The following is a 15,415-nucleotide window of genomic DNA, read 5'->3' on the forward strand; positions in this document are numbered from 1 at the left end:
ACTCTTGGGATGCCTTGCTTTGCTTGCAAATGGAAGAAAATAGGATAAATGAAGTCATAGGATGAATGTGGACATCCTACATGTCCAAATCAGCTTGTCTCTTAAAATTTCTTATTGATTTTATCACTTAATTTGGTGTTTAAATGAAATAAAATCGGCCTTCATTGCTTGTTCCCTTGTAGAATATGATCAGCCTTCAAAAGATGATAAAGGCCTTGAATGATAAGTTTTGAATGATTGTTATTGCATGTCCCTTTGCTTGAACATGAATGGCCTTCAATGGGTGATAACATCAACCTTGAATGCCTTGAATTGGTGAATTAAGATGACCTTAAATGGATTATCTCTTGGTAGAAGATGAAAGGACTCTTCCTTGGCTCAAACTCATCCATATCATCCTTGTATAAAATTCCCGTAATGAAAATTCCAGCCTGCACTGTCTTCAGTAAATCGATCATATCTCAAGCTCCCAATATCGGATTGAGGTTATTCAAAAGGAGTTGGAAAGTTAAAAGATAGATGATAATTTACAATTGATTTCTAGACCCCAAAAAGTTTGTATCACATCCATAATTAGAAGGCATTCTGACTGATATTCTTGCATCTGTTGAAACCGATCAACTTCTCTCATGCACCTAGACACAAAGGTGAACTTTATTCAATATTTAATTGAAAACATGCATTAAACAATCAAGAGTTATTCTAATAAATGAACTAGTTTGATGAATGAACTAGTTTAATTAATGAACTAACTTTATTCAATGAACTAGATGCATGAATGAAGTAGCATACTAAATGATCTAAATATGCATAAATAAACTACTTCCCTAAATGAACTAAATGCTTTAAATGCAATGCATGTTTAAATGAACAACACACTTATTAAATTTAATGAATGTCATGCAATTAATGAAACTTATGCAAATTCATGCAATGAATGATATCATATGATAAGCATATCCTAAGAGGTAAATACATACATATGATAAAATATAGTGCATAAATGAGCATGTATAAGATGAAGTAAGGTAGAACTCCCTTTGAATCAGCCTTGGTAAACTTCAATGATTTAATTAGATCAAGAAGAGAGTTAGATCTGATTGGGATCACATCATTCCCTCCCTCTTTAATGCGATTTGTCCCCAAATCGACACTTACTATGATCGAGAACAATTTTGATTTCCTTTGGGTGGGGAACTTCTTTACTTTTGATTTACACAAAACCCATTCTTCGGGATCAAGATCTTCACGCTTATAAACCTTATTTTTATATGGTTCACTCGAATATAGACATTTCTTTTGGATCTCTCTTTTTGAAACATCATATTCTTTGGCAACGATAGTTGTCTTTTGAACCTTGCCTTGATTGAAAGCATTGCTTCCATTGGTCTGAAAGGTTACGAGTTTTGATTAAAGAACATTTCTCTTCAAATGCTCTCATCTTTCGATGTTGTTCTCTTTCAAAAGGATGTCTCCTTTCATTTCCTACAATCAAAACTAGATTAGTAGAAAAGAAAATCAGATTTAAAGAGATAGGGAAAACAACCCCAATAATATTTAGAGATAGTGGTCGATGGTTGAGGATCTTCATGGAAATACACATTGGTTCATGCGATCTTTCTTCATGGTGTCGCTTGGAATCATCATGCCAATTGGTTAATGCATGAAGCTCCTGTAAACCTTCATTGAATAAATGGTTTGGGTTTGCATATGCACAATTCTCTTGGACTTGTTCAAGTAGGTAGATCTTGCCAACTTTAATATTTGTGCCCTTCCACATTATGAACCTTGAATAGATCGATAATGCCCGTTTCATCTCCTTGAATTGATCCTCACAAGCAAGAGAAGTTCCATGAATCAATGTTCTACAAAATAAATCTAAGTTAGAACATGGAACACTATTAATAAAATGAATGAACAAAGAAAATTCATGAAAGTTCGTGAATGGAATTTGGCCCTTGACATTCTCAAGAATCAGATTCATTGAAACTTCCCTTTTATAAGGTTATTCGATTGGATGGAGTATACTTGGAATGTCAATAAACACGTCCTTTGGAATTTCAAGCGATTCAACCTTTGAAACTTCAAGTCACTCCTTTTGGAACTTCAATGGATATGCTTTTTGAATCATCATTTTGTAAAGGTATGACTCTTGGAATATCCTGTAAATCAAGAGGATGAGTAGGAAGAAAATATTGGTTAGTAGAAAACAAATTTTCCAACTCTTCACTTTCTTTTCTTTCACTTTCATGCTTCTTTTTGAACTATATCTTCAATACCACACTCTTGTTTTTCAATGTGCTCATTTTCACTATCAAATCTTTTTTCAATGCTCTCAATGTCTTTTTCAACTCTCGTTTCTTCTTTTTTGCAAATAATTTCTTTTTGTAGTTGCTCTTGCAATTGTGTTTCTTTGACAAAATTATCAAAACACACTTGAAGACGAGCTAGACATTTTGGATTGAAAGATTTAAAATTCCTTGGCTCACTTCGCGTTGAACTTTTGACATTACTTTTTGTTAGAAAATTGGGGTCCTCCTTGTAAGATCTTCTACTACAATTAGGTGTCGAACTAGAAAAGGATCGAGTATCATCTCTCCTTTTTTTGTTGTGTTTTGATCTTTGATGGACGCATTTGTGAACAAGAAGGTTATTCAATCATTCTCTCTAATTTCTTTGAGATTGGATCAAGATGCTTTTGAAACAAACTCCTTATCTCTAGTGTCATGGCTTACATTGGCAAGTTTGGTGCACTACCATCATTTTGGTCGTCACCTTCTAAAATATGGGAATTATCTCTAGAAGTACGAGACATAATTAGTAATTAAAAATGAAAAATAGACCTCACCAAATAAAACCTCACCAATACACTCCAAAGAAAAAATTAATGTCACTCTACTCGTGTGTCACTCGGGATGACTTTTACCCTTGATGTTCACTCTTGCCTTTTATCACTCTTGCTTTCTTTTAAAGTTCTTGTGGAACTCCCTCGAGGCTTACAAGGTGTCTTGTAGACTTTGGCTGAAATAGTTGCGGCTTGTTTGGAGAATAATATGAGTAAAGAAAGAAATGGCTACAAGAAAGAACGAAGATGATAATAGGTAATGAAATCGTAAAGATAATGAAAGAAACGATAAAACAAATACGAAACATTCTTAATTATTTTTTTCAAATATGAAAATAATTGCTCTCTCCCTCTTTATTTTTATTTTTTTTGCTTTTTTACTAACCCATAAGAGAAAAAATGATATGTTTACTGAATGAGTATGCTCTGATACCAAATGATATGATCTCGATTATGTGGTTCGAGTCATATACGATGTTCTCCGATCGTGATTCTAGTAAGAACTTCGCAGTGCTTTGATTGAAGACTGAAAATGCATAAACAATGTTACAAGAAAGAAATTGATATAAGTAAATTGAAAATGAAAGGTTATAGGTTATGATAAAGTGGTTTGAAGGTGATGGAAGAGTGATTATTGTTGTGGTTCAATGAGATGAAGGAAAGTGAGGAAAGTGTAGTGGTGATAATAATTTATAGTGTGGAAAGAATGGAAGTAAAGTGAATGTAAAAAATGTTATGGAGTTGGAGATGAATGATGAAATAAAAAGTATGAATTATGACCCGCTAGCTATATGGAGCAAGGAACCAACAATATACAAAGATGAAATCGAAGTGATAGAGGATGGAACGTGACCCACTAGCTATAGGTGAGCTAGGAACCAACGTTATAATAAAATGAAATGGATCATATCTCAAGCTCCCAATATCGGATTGAGGAGATTCAAAAGGCGTTGGAAAGCTAAAAGATAGATGAATAATTTCCAATTGATTTCTAGACCCCAAAAAGTCTGTATCACATCCATAATTATAAGGCATTATGACTGATATTCTTGCATCTGTTGAAACCGATCAACTTCTCTCATGCACCTAGACACAAAGGTGAACTTTATTCAATCTTTAATTGAAAACATGCATTAAACAATTAAGAGTTATTCTAATAAATGAACTAGTTTGATGAATGAACTAGTTTGATGAATGAACTAACTTTATTCAATGAACTAGATGCATGAATGAAGTAGCTTACTAAATGATCTAAATATGCATAAATAAACTACTTCCCTAAATGAACTAGATGCTTTAAATGCAATGCATATTTAAATGAACGGCACACTTATTAAATTCAATGAATGTCATGCAACTAATGAAACTCATGCAAATTCATGCGATGAATGATATCATATGATAAGCATATCCTAAGAGGTAAATACATACATATGATAAAATATAGTGCATAAATGAACAGGTATAGGATGAAGTAAGGTAGAACTCCCTTTGAATCAGCCTTGGTAAACTTCAATGATTTAATCAGATCAAGAAGAGAGTTAGGCCTGATTGGGATCACATCAGTGAATATCCTATATTGCGCCCAAAGGTCAATATGAATGAGTTAAAAAGGCTTTTGTGACTTAGAATGACTCACATGAAAAGGATATCTAAATTGCCTAGCCATAGGACATATAGTACAACCCTAAACAGAATCAGAATTCAATATATCACTTTGAAGACAAGGTAATTTGCTCATATTAGGAAAAGGTGCATGCCAAACGGTAGTTTCATTATCAACAGAGGACATACATTGAATTGACATCATATTATTTGAAAAAATGGGAAGATGACAAACCAAACTCTTTTATTTTAAATGGAAACTCAAAAACTTATAAACCACCGCAACGTTTACCAATTCGCCACGTCCTTTTAGTGGAGAGGTCCTGTATCAAACAAAAATTTGGGTAAAAAAAATCACAATCAAGATCACAGGTCAATTTGGGAATGAAAATGAGGTTATGGTTAAAATTTGGAGCAAATAGGACATCATTCAAGGAATGATTCGAATCAAAAGGAAATGAACCAATATGTGTAATTGTAGAGGTGTTACCATTTGGCAAATGGACAAAACGAGAATCAAAAATGCAAGAAACATGATTATTCATAACAGAAAAATCTGAAACTACATGATTGGTTGCACCTGTATCCAAGATCCTGATGTAAGGCTAACCAGGCTTCTTCAATAATGGAGAAGTAGGCAACCTTGTTGTTTCCTGATCTAGGAGATACACCAAATGCTACACGTTGAATTGAAAGTAATTTGCACAAAAGAAGAAGAATTGATTAAGTAATTTGATAATTAAGAAATGAAAAAATAAAAATGGAAAGAATTGAAATGGATAGAATGTTATCAAAGATGGCTGCGAAAGTGTTGAATAAATATATCCTTCAAGAGATGTTGACTTCGGCCTCCAATGATGGTGATGAAGTATGCCTTGTTGATGAATGAAGGATGATTTAATGGTGAAGATATAGTAATGGAAGGATTGATGATATGGGCGTGAATGGTGATGGAGAATGGTGATGGAAAGATGGTGATAGAAAATAATATCTTATAAAACTAAGAAGGAACCAATGTTTTAAAGAACAAAGACTCGTTTCTTATAAGTTTTATAAGGGATAGTAGCAAGGACTTTAACCCTCTAGTTATATAAACTAGGAACCAGAAGTATCAAGGAAGGGATTGACGCCACAAACTTTAGAAAAGCTTGCTTAATCGATATAGTTCTAAAAAGAACATGAAGAGAGAATAATCTCACAAGAGTTTTAATTTATCAAAGGGTTGAGTTTACAAATGAATATCAAAGCCCTATTTATAGGCTTGCATAGGTTTGGCCGAATAAATAGGTGTCCATTCGGCTAGATACATGAATTTTAAATGTAAATACATGTTTTAATGAATGGAGATGTCCTTGGCCGAATGGTCTCCTTGCTCTTCATCTTGGCGCCAAATATGAACAAAGATGATGCTTTGGCCGAATAGTGAGAACCCTCTTCATTTTGGCGCCCATTTCATCCACACGCATGGAACATGTGTGGGCTGGTCATGAGGCACTCACATGGGCGGCATAGGAAGTTTATGATGTGGCTCCTCCTTGGTGTGAATATGATCAGCAACTAGGTGTGACTTGGCATCCGTCTAACATCTAGGTGACATGTCATAAATGAGGCAGCAACTAATTATGAAAGGGCACATTTGTGTGAAGCATCCTTTCATCATTTGAACTACTTCCCATGGGTTTGAGCTGTAGTTGAGCTGGCCATAGATGAAGGACATATGTATAAGTCTTAGGGCAGCTCTTTGTGAAAAGGCGCTTCTCGGAATGACAACTCTTCACGAAAAGGTACGAATCCACAAAATTTGACCTAGACCATATTTGTAGTACTTTGTGTGGTGAAGATAATGGTGCAACTCTCCAGCTGAAATGAGGTCTCTAGCTAGCTCAAAAGTCCAGCTCAAGTGAGCTATGAGCTTGGGGGTCAGCTGGCAACTTTGTCCCAAAATGTTCTTGAGTTGTCCCGGAGTTATCCTAGTCATGTTTCCTTAGCTCATTGACTCCAATGCTAGCTTTAGGTCAGCTCCCATCATGTGGCGAACATGCACCTACAAAAAGAAAGCATAATATAAGCTAAGTATTTAAAGTAAATAACTTATAATATAAAGATGAAACCTATAGGTTATAATAATAACTCATACATCATTTGATAATGAATGAATATTATTACAACTATAGATTATATACTTGAATATCAATCAATGATGCAAACCATATAATTAATGCACATAGTATGATTCTAATCTTCATATGTATGCTTATAATAGTATATAATGCATAAATAAGTAAATATAAGATAAAGTAAGGAAAAACTCCCTTATAACCAGTTTTGAATCCTCCATTGTGTGATCAAGTCATGGAGAAAATTGGAGCTAGACAGGATCATATCAGATCCAGTCAATTGACTTGCCACCCAAACAATTTTGAGAAAGAATACCTGCCATATTAACCGTAGGCTCAGGGAATGGCCTCTTGTTTAACAAACCCAAGAGTTGATTCTACTATTCTTTTGTAAAAACAAGTCCAACATGAGCAACATTAGAAGTAGATCCAACATGAGCAACATTAGAAGTTGCCAAAGAAGCACCAGCACCACGAGCATCCCCTAAATCAACAGACATAGCTACTTGAGCCCTCTTTTTTCTGTTGAATTTGAACTCTGGCGGGAAACCAATGAGTCGATAGCATAACTCCTTCTTACCGCCACAAACACAACAATGATCACAAGTGCAATTAAATCGCCGTCGAGAAATGAAAAAAATTCTGAAAAAAATTAGAACTGGAGAAGCAACAGACAAAATTTTTGAAAAAAAAATAGAAAATAGAAAATAAAGGGAAAAACAATCTACAAAGAGCAAGAACCTCTACAGAATCAACCCCTGCAGACACATAATAAAAGAATTCATCATACTTTTTCATTATTCAACAATGGAAATTACATAAGGTATATATACACCAAGGTTTGTAAAGCTAACTACTTAACTAATCACAACTAAAATGTAACTAACTAACTAACTATTTTTTAACTCAACAGATGTATATTTATCTTATTTCAAAACTCTTAATTAATTATTTACGCATGAAAAACAATCACACGTTAAGATTCAAATTCAATGGAGAATAAATGTTTAAAACATAGATGATACTCCATAACAACATATCACTCAACATGGTTCCCAAATTATAGCATCATAATCCAATCATCAGCATGTATCATATTTTATAAAGTATGACGAATTTAGTCATTATAGATTCATAGTGGTGTTCCAAACATGCATGGTGATTAGTAAAGTGATGCGATGCGTTTAAATATAGATATATTTTTCATACTCCAAGTTTAAATGAAATTGAATATATAAACATAAAATTATCAAAATCTTTAAAAAAGAAAAATAAATTGAAATGGGAACAAACAAAAAGTTAAAGCAGCTCTAAAACAAAATACTTTAGCTATAACAACGACGTTTTATACGGTGTTCCAACCAATGTTTTTAAAATCGGATCGGACCTTGAACCGGTGAAGGTACTGGTTCACTGGTTCAACTGGGTTCAATCGCGGTTCAACCGGATTTTATATAAAATAATATATTTTTTTTAATTTTTCATAATATTCAAAGCAATATTAATATATATATATATAACACTTTTTTTAAGTTTACAATATTAAAAGGTATAAAAATATCACAAGTTATAATATATATAAGTTAAAAACATAAACTCAAGTGAAACAAAATGATTCAAATCAACTACAACATAATATTTATGGTAAAACATATTAAATAATAAATATAATTATATAACTATAATCAAAAAATAAATTTGGGGCTGAAAAAAATCATAACAAACGATGTCGTTTGGTTTAATTTTTTTAAAAAAAATAATCCCACATGGCTGAGAAACATAGAAGAGCATCTCAAAAGTCTAAAGAGTAAAAATATGAAAACAAAACAATCTCACATGGCTAAGAAACATAGAAGAACATCCCAACTGACTTCTATAAATACTAGAGGTAATTTGACATTCAAAATCATTGACCCTTTTGGTGAGCACATAGCGAATTATTCTTTTGCTTCAATTGAGTTTGAATTTCAGGCTTCAATCGAGCTTCTAAAATTTTTTTTAGCTCGAGCCTTTTAGAGTTCAAGTTTCAATATTATATTTCGAGTTCGAGTTGAACTTGATAATTTTTAGCTCGTGAGTTTTTTAGTCGAGTTGAGCTTACTTTTAAAGTTTTCGAGTTTGAGTTGAGCTCAGTAGTACTCGAGTTCGACTCGGCTCGTTTAACAAATGACGTTGTTTGGTTTAATTTTTTTTAAAGAAAAAAAGAGAAATGGCGGTTCACACTGGTTTTGCCGGGTTTCAACCGGTTCATCCTGGTTTTGCCGGTTCTCAATCAGTTCTACCGGTTCTGTGCTCATCCGATTTTAGAAGTTAACCGAACCGGACAAGCTACCGATTCACGGTTCAACCGGTCGAACCGACCGATCCGATCCGATTTTAATAGCATTGGTTCCAACTTCCAAATCAACAATGATGATGGCAAAGTGGGGTTGTCGTTGACCCAAATTTTGCCTCTTTTGGATTCTATAATAATATGGGTAAAGTATACATGAAGTCACTATATTATATTCAAATGACTGTTTTGGTCTTAAAATTTCAAAAGCTACAAAATGAGCATTAAATTTATCAAACTATTACGAAATGATTACTCCAACTTTATAATAAATATAAAACTTTTGAAAATTGTGGACCAATCAATTGGATTGTGCGCACTGCATTTAGCCGTGATTCGATTCTCTAAACTGTGTGCACGCATGAGAAACAAACAATATAAAAATCAGATCTAAAGTAACATTAATTCTTGGAAAAAAGCCAACATGATCTGAGGAAAATTCCGACAATATTTCCATACAAAAAACTAATTGTTTTTTTTTTACCCTCTCAGTTTTAAGGTTTTGTCTTGATTAATTCGAACTGATCCATGTCGTACACCTAATTTTGATAGGTGAGTCTCTCAACAAGATTTTTCTACATATACAATGACTTGAACTCGAGACTTTACTTAAATAATATCAAGTTGCTTACCAATTGAATCGATCCATGTTAGTAACTATTTGTTTTATTTGATAGTGAAATTCAGGTTGCTCTAATCATCGTGTAAATGAGATTTATTTATTAAAAAAATGTAGAAATGAAATTCCAATGGATTAAATTTCGATCAAAGTAATCTGCTGAGAAAATGTCGGCAACACAACTGCCGAAACCTTTGGCTGAGAAATCCCATGATGTCATGTTATCTGATGTTGCTTAATTAAATGTTCCAATCTTCCAATTATCTATGAGAAGACACTGTCAAAGCTCAAGTTGTGATTAAAATTATTTAATTTTCTAATTCAGATTCCCTCTGCTGGCGATCGAATACCCCGGGATTTGATTTGAAATCTTTGGGAGTTGTGGGGTTTTTGAATTACTGTTCAAGAAATTCCCAGTTGGTTCCATCAATTTCATTACCAATATATATATATATATATATATATATGATTTTATGTTAATATAAATGAATTTATGAAATCTGAAAGTATGATTATATATAATTTTAAGGAACAAAAACATATTATCAATGAAAAGATATAAAAAAATATTTATATTATATGTAAATTTAAAATTTTCAAGAACAACAGCCCCGTCTGCTCCACTTGATATATCCCCGGAGAAAAGGTCACTTAGTTGGCTCAATCAAATTATAAATGATCCATTCATGTTTGATGAATAATATTGTTTCCAGTTCACTGGGAATGAATTCATTATTTTGTACGTCTAATTCTTCTCTTATTGTTTTAAAGTTGCAAGTCAAATATAATCCAGATCCAACTATCTACCACGCGCATTCAGATTAATGAGACTTAAATTAGAGTATATTTAGATATGATTTACATATACTGAAATTTAGTCCATAATTTAGATAAAATATTTTAATTCAGATAGAAAACACACATACTTGAGGTTTGAAAAAAAAATTTATTGAAAAAGAAAAATCTAAAATTACAATGATAATGTGCGACTATAATTATAAACTTAACACATAATTATAATTATAAACTTAACACATAATTATGATATTTCTTATAAATATTAACAGAAAACTAGCCACTTGAGATCATATATAAACTATACAAGGAAAAAAAAGCTAAAAAGTCGTCAAAAAACTTGAACAAAATAAACATACTAATAGATCTTACTGCATTGACAAACGACCCACAATAGGGGATCAAACAGTTGAAAGACCACCGACAATCGCGAATCAGAGTCGAGTGTTGTGAGAAAACTAGCTCCGAACACAAATTGCATTAAGCGTCATCTTAATCAGTCGAGACGATGTCAAATCCAACCCTGAAAAAATAAATTAAAAAGAACAATCAAACAACCGATAGAGAAGATCGAAAACATACCAAAAGATAAAGCAAATCGTGCCATGAAGACATAGTTATTAAAAATTAAAAAAAGTTAAAGATGTAATATAAAAAATAGATGAAAAGTAGAAAATACGAGCCATCGACTATCAATATTAAAATTGATACAATCATCCATCAACAAAATCAAATAAAAAAGAACCAATCTGCACAGAGAAAAAGTAGATTTGAAATATTTAACAAATGATATATTAATTGTTGATATAAAACGAATAATTAAAACATATTAAATTTTATCGCAACCAATTTCTAGATGAAACATGAAAGAGAATAATTTATATTAAAAGATTTTTTCAATAGGGATTACATATTAAGCTATAAAGAACTAATATATAACTTATATCTGACATAAGTTTCATCCTTGGATAAATATTTTTTTTATTGTTTCATTTAGTGTTGATATAGAATTAATAATTAAAATATATTAAATTTTATCACAACCTCTTTCTGGATGAAAGAGATATATATGTTAAAGAATTATTAATTAATGTATAAAAAATTTCTTCCTTGGATAAATAATTTTTTATTGTTTTATTTAAATATTATATTAGTTTTTTTATGTAAAACGAATAATTAAAACATATTAAATTTTATCAGAATCACTTTCTGGATGAAAGAAAATAATTTATGTTAAAAAATTCTTTCAATAGGGATTACATATTAATCTATAAAGAATTAATGTATAAACTATATTAAACACAGGTTTCAACCTTATATAAATATTTTTTTATTTTTTTTATTTAAATATTATATAAGGATATGAAAAATGTAAAATACAATTATAATAATATTCATTAATATTTGAAAGAAAGGATCTTTGAATAATTTTTTAGTTAAGTTCACACCTAATTAACTTTACACAAACAAAGCCCTTGTTAGTTTAAAAAGAATAAAGACATCATACAAAACACAAAATAATATGAAAACATTATACACAAAGTGCTAGGAGCAATGGAGGTGGGTCTTTTGTCCCATAATTAGTTTAAGACGATTTTTAATTTTAAATATTATTTTATTCGACTTAAAAAGTTATACAAATTTATAATATTTTAGGTTGCAACTAAAAATATTACGTTATTGTAGTTTTAAGGTTTATAATCGATAAAATTATACAAATTTATATCATTTTCTGTTGTATCAAATTTATCATTGATTCTAAAAAAATTTTAAAAATATATAAATATTATAGAAAATTTAAAAATAATGATAAAAAGAATGAGAAACAACATAATAAATTTTCAATTTATTAAAAAATGTTGAGAGCAGGGAGCAAAAGCCATGGCAGAATCCAAACCCAAAGCATTTTGGAGTCCAAGAAAAATTAAAATTGGGCCATTAACATCAGCCTTCAGGTATCTTTCCATACATCTCATCTCAGTTCTCACCTCACTCCCTATGTGTCAGTTCAGAGTCCATGGGAAGAACCAACGCCACCGCTTCTCGCCGTGCCAATTGCTAATGCCAATTCAAACTCAAACACAAGGTATCATTGCCTTCCTACTTCTTTCCTTCCATTTTCAATTGGGTCTTCCTTTGTTTTCCCTTTAATTCATTATTTACTTCAACTGCTACCCAATTGGTGAATTTGATCCCTTTCGCCCCCTTTTTGGCTTTGTTTAGGCTCTCAGTTCTCAGATTTGAAATTTTGGTTTATCTGACTGCAAAATATACTTATCGTGCTCCAAGAATTATGCTTGTTTTTCGAGTTAAATCGTGATTTATTGATGGATAGAAGAGAATGAAGTGTTTCTCTTTTTTTTTTGATTTTTTGATTTTGAAATAGTGTTATGATATGGGCAAATGATCTTCCCAACTAATGTTGGTTCAATGGGTGTTTTGTTTTAGTGTTTTTTATTATTTTGAATTTCTATGTATAATGAAATTTCAGTTTGGTTCTTAGCAGGGATTTAAATTGGGGTTGTGGTGTGTTTTTGATTGTGTTATGTTTATCGCTATATAGCAGCCACTATTCCAATAGTGGACCGCTATTTAAATCCATGGTTCTTAGAGTTATTAGTGTCCATTTAGTTTAATGGAGTAAGCTGCGTTTCTGTTGAAAGATTGTGCTTAGAGATTACCTTTTGGCCAAGTAGGGACTTGAATATGTAACAAATTTCTCTGTAAACCTTGTGAGTGAATGATGCATTGAATCACATCAGCGAGAATTTAGACGATTTTAGATGCTTGTATGTTCCTTCAATTGTGATCTAGTTTAGAACCCAATCCTAAGTTTAGTTAAATTAGAAAAAGTTAACTAGTTTTGTGGCAGTACACACAACCACTTGAAATTTAAATTCACTAGTTAGTACCTTGTATTTTTAGTTGAACTATGTTTCCTTGACTCAATTATCACAGAAAATCTTGTCATCAACCCTTTTATGTATTGTATTTCGTGTTGATTTAAGGAACGTAAAATGGATGCTCCAAGCAGAATCGGTGACCGATCAACCAGTGATGTTGTTGTCAGGCTACGAACACAAGAAGGGCGTGACGAGTGGATATATTGTCACGCCGGCATCCTTATAGAGAAGAGCAAATATTTTGCGGATCGCCTTTCTGATAATTGGCCAACGTGTCAGATCCTTGACTCACGCAATTGTGTTGAGGTATACTGCCAAGAGTTGGACTTTAATCACCATGTCAATGTTCTACGCCTTCTCTATGTTGTTCTAGATGGTTCGTTCGATGATTTGTGGAATGGTGTAAAAAATGCCCTTGGCATTCTCCAAGTCGGCATTCAACTTGGTTGCCCACAAATTGTAACTGCTTGTGTGAAGTACTTGGAAGCCATCCCTTGGGAAGAGTCTGAGGAGGAGGAGATTTTAAGAATCGTACCAGACATGGGTTCTGAAGCGGAGCCAATTCTTGCCCGTCTCCAACCTGTTAATCTATCAGCCATACGTGGGATTTTTATCTCAACTCTTCGATTTGCCATGTCATCACCACCTTCTCTAATGAATGATCTCAAGTCTTCAGCTCAAGAGCAGCTTGAATACATGGTAACTGAAGATGATGATACCCCTCTTTTAATTGCTGATGAGGATATAAAATCCGAGGTCAAAGATTGTGTTGGGAGACTATTTTCTAGATTTAATAAACTGTTAGAAGAGTTTTTATGTGAGTCCGCAGAATTAGTTGGTGAAGCAGGAACGATAACGTTATTTCAGTCCTATTTTGCCGACTTCTCATGGGTTTGTCAGCTGTTGTCGAAGTTGGAAATAATGAGGGTATTTGTTAATAGTTGGGTGGATGCATCCGATAAAATACTGACGGTAATGCAGTCAAATCCCACGGTTGAAATGATTGAGATAAGCTGAAGGTTGTCGAGGTTGTGGCCAAAGTTTTCGAATCAATCGGATATGGCACTGTTATTTTGCCGACCTCTAAACGGCTTTACATGTTAAAACTCTGGCTTCCCTTTGTGCAGACTACCAAGCCTCTGATTGATTCTGTCATGACTAGTGATGAGGAGTCTTTGGCATTTAAAATAGATGGTGAACTTTGGCAATCATTGGAATCAACATTTGTTTCAATAATTCTTGCATTGCCATCTGCGAACCAAGCTGAGATTTTGACCGAGTGGCTAGAAAATGAACATATACGGTATCCGGATCTAACCGAGGCGTTTGAGGTGTGGTGTTACAGGTCCAAGGTTGCTAACCGGAGGCTGGCATTGTTAGGGGGCAGCCATTCCACACTTTGAACCTTTTCTATTATTTTGTTTAGGCTCTGACTCAGTAACCATGCTCATCAACCATTGGAGTCAAACATTTTCATATTTGTTTTGTACATATTATGCTACACTCGGATTATGCAGGGAAGTGTCCGTTAAATGGAGAGATGTCGAAGTTATCGCCCTCACCTCCCCTCTTTGTATGGTTTGAAACTGAAATTGTAGTGTTTGTAAATCATGTAATGGTAGATCCCATGCTATAATTTCATGTATAAACCAGGTGGTTTAATCTCTTAGAAAATTAATCAAGGTGTACCGTTCTCACATCAAAGCTTTGAGAACTCCCATCAAGAATGTTCCTTGCAATACTTTTGCAGCAAAGAATTCAGTTTGCAGTTCACAGGAGATAGTATAAAGAAAGACGTCCTGGAAAACAACATTCCCTTGGAAATGCCACAATTGGGACAAGAGTCTGGACTCTCAAGACAATGCTAAATAACACAACCAATGTCTGACTCCTGGAAAGCCCTATTTGTTTATCAAGTATGTTCTTGTCTGAATCATGAGGATACCTGCAATAAGATTATGAAATCAGATACCGTCGAGGATGCGTCAAACGAGACAACGAGAATGATTCCGGAATACTTACGGGTGAAGAAAGTGTTCGAAGAGCCAAACTCAAAGAACATAAACCGATCTTTCAGGCAATCATCCTCTCTGGGACTCCAACATGTAAATATAAAAATCTGGATGAATGGGAGACGGATTAGGTAGTCTTAGCTTGTAAGCCACCTCTCTAATGTTTTCTAGTACGTTTTAAGGGCCA

General features: G+C 33.0%; 1 pseudogene; it reads left to right on the forward strand.

The window, feature by feature from the left end:
- The first annotated feature begins 12,304 nt into the window (after window positions 1-12,304).
- LOC120214527 lies at window positions 12,305-14,913 on the forward strand (annotated as a pseudogene).
- Window positions 14,914-15,415: the final 502 nt, after the last annotated feature.

Source organism: Hibiscus syriacus, unplaced genomic scaffold (assembly GCF_006381635.1).
Source record: "Hibiscus syriacus cultivar Baekdansim isolate YM2019G1 unplaced genomic scaffold, ASM638163v2 tig00110065_pilon, whole genome shotgun sequence".
NCBI lineage: Eukaryota > Viridiplantae > Streptophyta > Magnoliopsida > Malvales > Malvaceae > Hibiscus > Hibiscus syriacus.